We start from the raw sequence: 6,992 nt of genomic DNA, 5'->3' as shown, positions 1-6,992 counted from the left end.
TACTTTAGCCGTTTCTTTTACAATAAGATTATGTTGCTATTTATTGATTTATCTATTACCTTTCTCTTATGAAATATGTATATTTAGTTCTATTACATTTCCCTCTTCTTCAGTCCACCCTTCCATTAAAAATGTTATGAAAACACATTAAAAGACAAAGATACAGCACTGAAAGGTAGGACAGTGATTTGACTGTCAAGCAGCTTAATGCCAGAATATGGAGGAAACAGCTCTATATTTACATAGGTGAACTAAGAATTCCAGCTGATAAAATTTGATGTGAATATCAAAACTGATTATTAAAAGAGAATATAGATAAAACAAATATACTCATAAAATTATACAAAATTAAGAGGAGGCAAAGGAAGATGTGGGGTGGTGATACGAGGAAAAGCATGTTAAAATATTCATTTTACACAGAAAATAATCAAAATACAGTACATACATTTTCTGCTTTGTTTAACAGAAAAGATACTTTTGAATAACTTAAGGATAATCACAAGCAGAATTAAATCAGGATTATTATTTCCTAAATGAGTAGAGAAAAGAAAAAAAAGAAGAAATCCCAGAAAATAAGGAAGGGTAGTTAACATGACTCCATAAAGATAACATAAGAAAAGGCCTATTTTTACTTGTTTTTTTTTTAATGTTCTAGAGTTCCCCCCCCCAGCTTTACTGCAGTATAATTAACAAATAAAAATTGTATCTATTTAGGTTATACAACATGATTTTTTAAGGTGTACAATGTGACTTAACATATGTACACATTGTATAACATATGTATACTTAACTTATATATAACATATAAGTATAACATATGTATACTTAACGTATGTATACATTGTGAAATTATTACCACACACAAGTTAATTAACACCTCCATCACCTCACATGGTTGCCGTTTGTGTGTGTATGTGTTTGGTGAGAACACTTAAGCAAATTTCAAGTATATAATACAGTATAATTAACTATAGACCCATGATGTACATTAGCTCCATACAACTTATTCATCTTACAGCCAAAAGTTTGTACCCTTTGACTGGCATTTCCCCATTTCCCCAGGCCCCAGCCCCTGGTAACTACCATTCTATTCTCTCTTCTATGAGTTTTATATTTTTAGATTTCACATATAACTGAGATCATACAGTATTTGTCTTTTGGTGTCTGGATAATATCATTTAGCATAACACCTTCCAGGTTCATCCATGTTGCTCCAGATGGCAAATTTCCTTCTTCTTATGGCTAAATAATATTCCATTCTATGTATATGCCACATTTTCTTTATCCATTCATCTGTCCATAGACAGGTGGTTTACATTTCTCAGCTCTTGTGAATAATGCTTCAGTGAACATGGGAATGCAGATAACCTCTTCTAGATCCTGATTTCATTTTCTTTGGATGTATACCCAGAAGTAGGATTGCTAGGTTGTATGGATTGTATGGAGGTTCTATTTTTAATTTTTTGAGGAACCTCCCTCCTGTTTTCCATAATGGCTGTACCAATTTACATTCCCACCAAGTGTACAAGGCTTCCCTTTCTTCACACCCTTGCCAATACTTGTTGTCTCCTGTCTTTTTAATACTGGAAACAAACTTATTTTCAAATCCAAGCTCTGCATAGTCTAGCTGTGTGGTTTAGTCAAGTCTCTGAACATCTTTGTAACTCAGTCTTCTCATCTGTATAATGAAAATAAAATGTCCACTTCGTATGGTTATTGCAAGATTGAATGAGATCAAACATGCCTCCTATTGCATGGAGTCAGTAAAATTTCACATTCAAAGTAGCATAGCCAGGCATCTCTTGAAGAACATAAAGGAAATTCAATTCAAAACTTAAAGTATGACTTCATAAAATACAGTTTTCTCATAGCCCATAGCTTCTTGAGAATCCCCATTCAAGTCCCCCATTAGTTTACACATCACCAAGCTCTCCTTGGTCCATATCAGCTCTTGTTCTCATAGTCCTTTCCACCCTTCCCCCTGAACCATCCAGTCTTGTCTCTCTCTACCCACTTTCCTGATGCTCTATTTAAAATTCATAAGAAAATGACCACAAATTCAGATCTCTTCTTACAGGAGAGAGGATGAGGGAAGTTGCAGAAACTCAGGCAGAGAAAAAAAGGAAGTGATATTGGAATGATGCTTTAATAAATTTTATCCCCGTAACATATGTAAAGTGTCTTACACATAATAAATAATACATAATTATTTCCTTTCTCAATGGCTCCCAACATTTCATAAATGCTTAGCCTTTATTTTTGATATGTCTTCCATAAATAAAAATAATTATTTAATCCTTGAACACTAAATTTCTCAACACTCTCTCTCCAACTCTACCAAATTAGCAATATGAAAATGGGCACTGCTTCACAGGAGAGGGACTGCTGTTTTAAAGGAAACTTATGATTCAGATAAAATTAAAAACCTATATTACAGTATGAATAATCACCTCCTCAAGTCCCTAATCTATGCTTGATTTTTTTTTTCATTGCATTTTCTTAAAGCAAGGCACACCTGCACCTCATACCATCCCTGAGGGGGCCTAGAGTGAAACTAGACTCTGCAAAAGACCCCCTTGGTAATTCCAACTTTTTTAAAAGTAAGAGTTTTTTCGCCTGACATTTTAGAAGTGTTATTAAAACTCACTGGATTCTTGGGATTTGGAGAGGGAAGAAAAGAAACAACTGAAACCTTGATTTTCCTCCCCTGGATATCATGTTTGTTTTGACATGTGGGTGTGGTGTGCTTTTCTGGCAATGACTGCACAAATTCAACCCTGGGTGTCTACAGGACACAGCACAGCCATGTCTATGTTGCTTGGACAAGGAGTATTGCTTTTCTGTCTGCAGGTCATTCACCCACAGCTGCTGGGTTCAGGTGTCATAGCACCAAGTTGCTCTGCTCTTTCATTAATATCTTAAGCTACATACTATGTGTCTGATAACAAACAGGGAGAGGGACTGTCAAAAAGTTTAATGTAGTGGTAGATGGAGATGGGCTTTGGGGTCATGGATCTGTAGGAAAGGTACAGGTTGCAAGTTTCTGACGCTTTGGACAAGACACCACTGTCTTTTGTATGACACGTTTCTAACTGAGTGTCAGGATGCCATCATTTCTGCCCCATCTCTTTTTCATTCTGCAGTTCTTTCTGCCTCCTATCTCAGTGGAAGGTCTTCTCAGATGTCTTTGAAAGTTTGAAGTTTCATCTCCCTCATATATCTTGGCACTTATGTAGAGAGTGATATATGTTTATTTTGCAGAATTTCTTCTGCTGAAATGAGTTCTAATATTTTATTTGCTTCAGTCATCATCTTTCCCTTCCTCCAGCCATGGATTATTCTGCTTCAGCCATACACAGTGGACTACTTGGGGTTCACACATTCATCATATTATTTCACACCTCCGTATCTTTGCATGTGCTGCTCCCTCTACTTAGAATTCCTTTTCCTTAGAGCCACAGACATAGAAAACAAACTTATGGTTGCCAAAGGGGGAAGGGGGGAGGTGGATAAATTAGGAATTTCAGATTAACATATACACTCTACTGTATATAAAATAGATAACCAACAAGGGCCTAGTATATGGCACAGAGAAATATATGAAATATTTTGTAATAACCTATAAAAGAAAAGTATCTGAAAAAGTATATATAAAGTATATATATATATACTTTAAAGCATATAAAGTATATATATATACTTTAAAGTATATATAAAACTGAATATATATATATATATAACTGAGTCACCTTGCTGTACACCTGAAACGAATACAACATTGTAAATCAACTAAACTTCAATTTTAAAACATTTTTTAAAGAATTACTTTTCTTCACTTCATTTAGCTATCACCAGTGCTTGTCTCTCAAAACTCAAGTCGTGTCACTTCTTCCCAGAAATCTTCCTTGACTCTCCCATTGTGCTCCCCTAGCAGCCTGTAAATACCACATAAAACCAATATTTCCTGAGCACTTATTAAGAGCTAAGCATTGGGTTAAGCACATAACCTCTATTAATTCATTTAATCCTCATGACAATCTTATGTTGAAAGAACTGTTAGTTAGAATCCTTTCACAGACAAGAGAAAGAAATGACGAAACATTAAGGAACATGCTCCAGGACAAGCTGGTGGTGAGGTCCAAGTTCAAGTGCAGGTCTGTCTGACTTCAAAGCCTGTCCTCTTTAGCAATAGATTATTTTACCTTTTCTAATAATTAAGGTATATGTGCTGATATACTTTAATTATGGGAATGCTTTCCTGGCTCTTCCATTAATTTGAAAGTTCCTTGGGGTCACAGCTAAAACCTTACTGCAGCATATACTAGTAAACTGCCTGGCTTAGATCAAGGGCTCAACACAAAGAGCTGTTGAATAAATAAGAGTGGAGGTCTCTGTTCCGTCACTTTCTGTGTTCAGTTTACATTAGAGTACGTCTTTTCTCAGTAAAACTGAAACTCAACTTCACCAGGTCAAACCATGCCATATGCTAGTGAGGAAAAGCAGAAGGAATCCGAGGCAACTGCCATATTGGCAGCTCTGAGTCGAGTGAACAGGAAAAACAATGTGTAAGTGCCCATGGATGCCAAGCTCCAGGGATGAATTAGTTTGTGCAGCTGGGAGTCAGTGGCAGCCAGCCCACCAATTTCACACAGGAAGCAATCATCAATAGAGGAACACAGACAAAGGGCAGGAGAAAGATACCCTGTGAAACCAAAAACTGATTGAGAGAAATCCACGTTAAGTCCAAATAAAGAACAAGATGGTGTAGACAAGATTAAATGTAGTGTCTATTTCAGTAGTGACCTTACAGGACTGACTACAGGATGTGCCTGAGCATTTGCAGTAATCAAATCACCTATAGTTAGGACTCAGTAGTGACTCCCAGAGAAACAGAGATCCAGGATTTGCTTAGAGAATTGTACCAAGGAGAGAAAGGATCTGCACTCATGGAAATAACTATGTGGTAGTTTTCTAGGCAGTTTTGAATCCCAAGCTCACTTACTTAAAGAATGAGTGAGAGTGTATAAAATCAAATATGTGGCATAATTAAACAGATAAGGTGATGAATGAACAGTCCTATTGAAAGTAACAGACTAGGGATTTGAATGAGAAAAAATATGACTGTGGATGAGATCTGTGATGAGGAGAGGAGAGAGTTAGGTATTTTCCAGGAATTTTGAATGTAGCAATTTTAGGGGGTCATGTGTTATATGCATAGCTGGAGAAGTCACACAAGTGTAACAAACAGGGAGGAAGAGTTATGTAGTTAGGTAAGATTGAAAGGTGACCGCAGAATGGGTTTCAGATGGGACAAAAGGGAGAGTATAGATGAATGTGTATTTCAAGTTTTGAAATTAAGAAGAAAATATAAAATTATTGGGAAAAAAAAAACATACAGCAAGAGAAAAGTGAAGAAAATCAGGAAAGTATTTCTTTTTGGATATCAAAACCATGGAGATAAAAATCCTGGCTTCAAAAGAAGGAATTTCAATAAAAGAAAAGGGAGCAGGAGAGTTTTGGGGAAATGAATGAAAGGGGCAAAAATTAAAATGATAAAAATAAAACAGCAGCCCACTGTAGGAAACCTAAATTCTAAATCTATAGAAAGAGAGCAGTGATACTAAGCTTGAGACAGCAAAGTATAAAAGGAAGGGGGCCACTCAAAGCAGAGCCAAAAAGATTAAATAAAACGTGAAGAGTACAAATATGGAGAAAATGTGCCTTCAAGTTGGACATTTAAATAGTTGGGATTTAAGTTGGGATTTAAATAGTGCACATGTACAGAGCCCAAGAGGAGAAAAGAAGAGTCAGTGTTTCAGAATGAGAAAAGAAGTTGAAAAGACAGTGCTTTAGGGGCTCTCCGTACAGATCAGTCTAGGAATACAGGTATATGGGGTATAGTGGTTAATGAAAGTTTGAAAATTATGTCATTTCTGGTCAAATTATGGCTTTGAATTGTAGGAAAAGAGCTAGTATATAAAATATTACTGCCCCAAAAGAAACGGGAAAGAGGACAATTATGGAAGGAAATTATACTTATCCTATAAACCAGTGGTTCTCCATGGCAGCACGTTAGAATCCTATGGGAGCTTTTTTTAACTGTACCTGTCTAGACCCTGGCTCCAGATATTCTAAATTAATTTGTTTGGGGTGGGGTCCCAGCATCAGCATTTTTAAAAGCCCCCTTCAGGGGAATCCACTATGGGGTCAAGGTTGAAACCACTGCTAAGTGCCCACGAGTCACTTGATGGTAAGAAGGAATTGCATCTGTGTTAGCTAGGAAACATGAAAGGTGACTGTCTGCAATATAAGATTTAGGAGCAATCTGTAAGAGACGTCTAATTGAAGAATGCTTATTTATATAAAGCTATTTACCATGTAGAATGACAAATCTAAAAGAGAATCAATAGAGGACATATTTATGTGTAAATAAAAATAAGTGAAATTTAAAGTTGAAAAATATCTAAAATAAAAAACTGAGAAATTTGTCAGGGATATTTAAGGAACCAGCAAATCTTCTTAGAATATGAAGATATTTACAATAAAGTGAAAGGAATAAGCAAAGAGAAGGAAGACTATGATCTTATAGAAATGATTTGATTTATGTCTTTGCCTCCCCAGTAGATAGAGCAGGGCCTGGCATGAAATTGGAATTCATAAATTTTGCTGAATAAAGGAAATCTGCATAAGGGTAGGCATGAGAAAACTGGGTAGGAAATCAGGGAGGCAGTGTAATGGATAATGAAAAGCAATGAACTGGCAGTCAGTGCTGGGTTCCACCCACCAGCGGGTCGTAATGTGAGAGGACAAATCAATACATCTCTGTGGCTTACTGTTGGACTATGTGGGCTCAAAGCTCATCTAGCTCTGAAAGTTTATGACCATATCGTAGCTTAAAAAATAAATAGACCATCAAAGGGAAAAGAGAAGTCAAAAACCTTAAAAAAGCAAAATGGAGTGTGCCAGATGCACATAATAGAATTCATAGATAG

This window comes from Lipotes vexillifer, unplaced genomic scaffold, assembly GCF_000442215.2.
Source record: "Lipotes vexillifer unplaced genomic scaffold, Lipotes_vexillifer_v1.1 scaffold1038, whole genome shotgun sequence".
Taxonomy (NCBI): domain Eukaryota; kingdom Metazoa; phylum Chordata; class Mammalia; order Artiodactyla; family Lipotidae; genus Lipotes; species Lipotes vexillifer.
The sequence above is the reverse complement of the archived record's forward strand: the minus strand, read 5'-3'. Positions refer to the sequence as shown.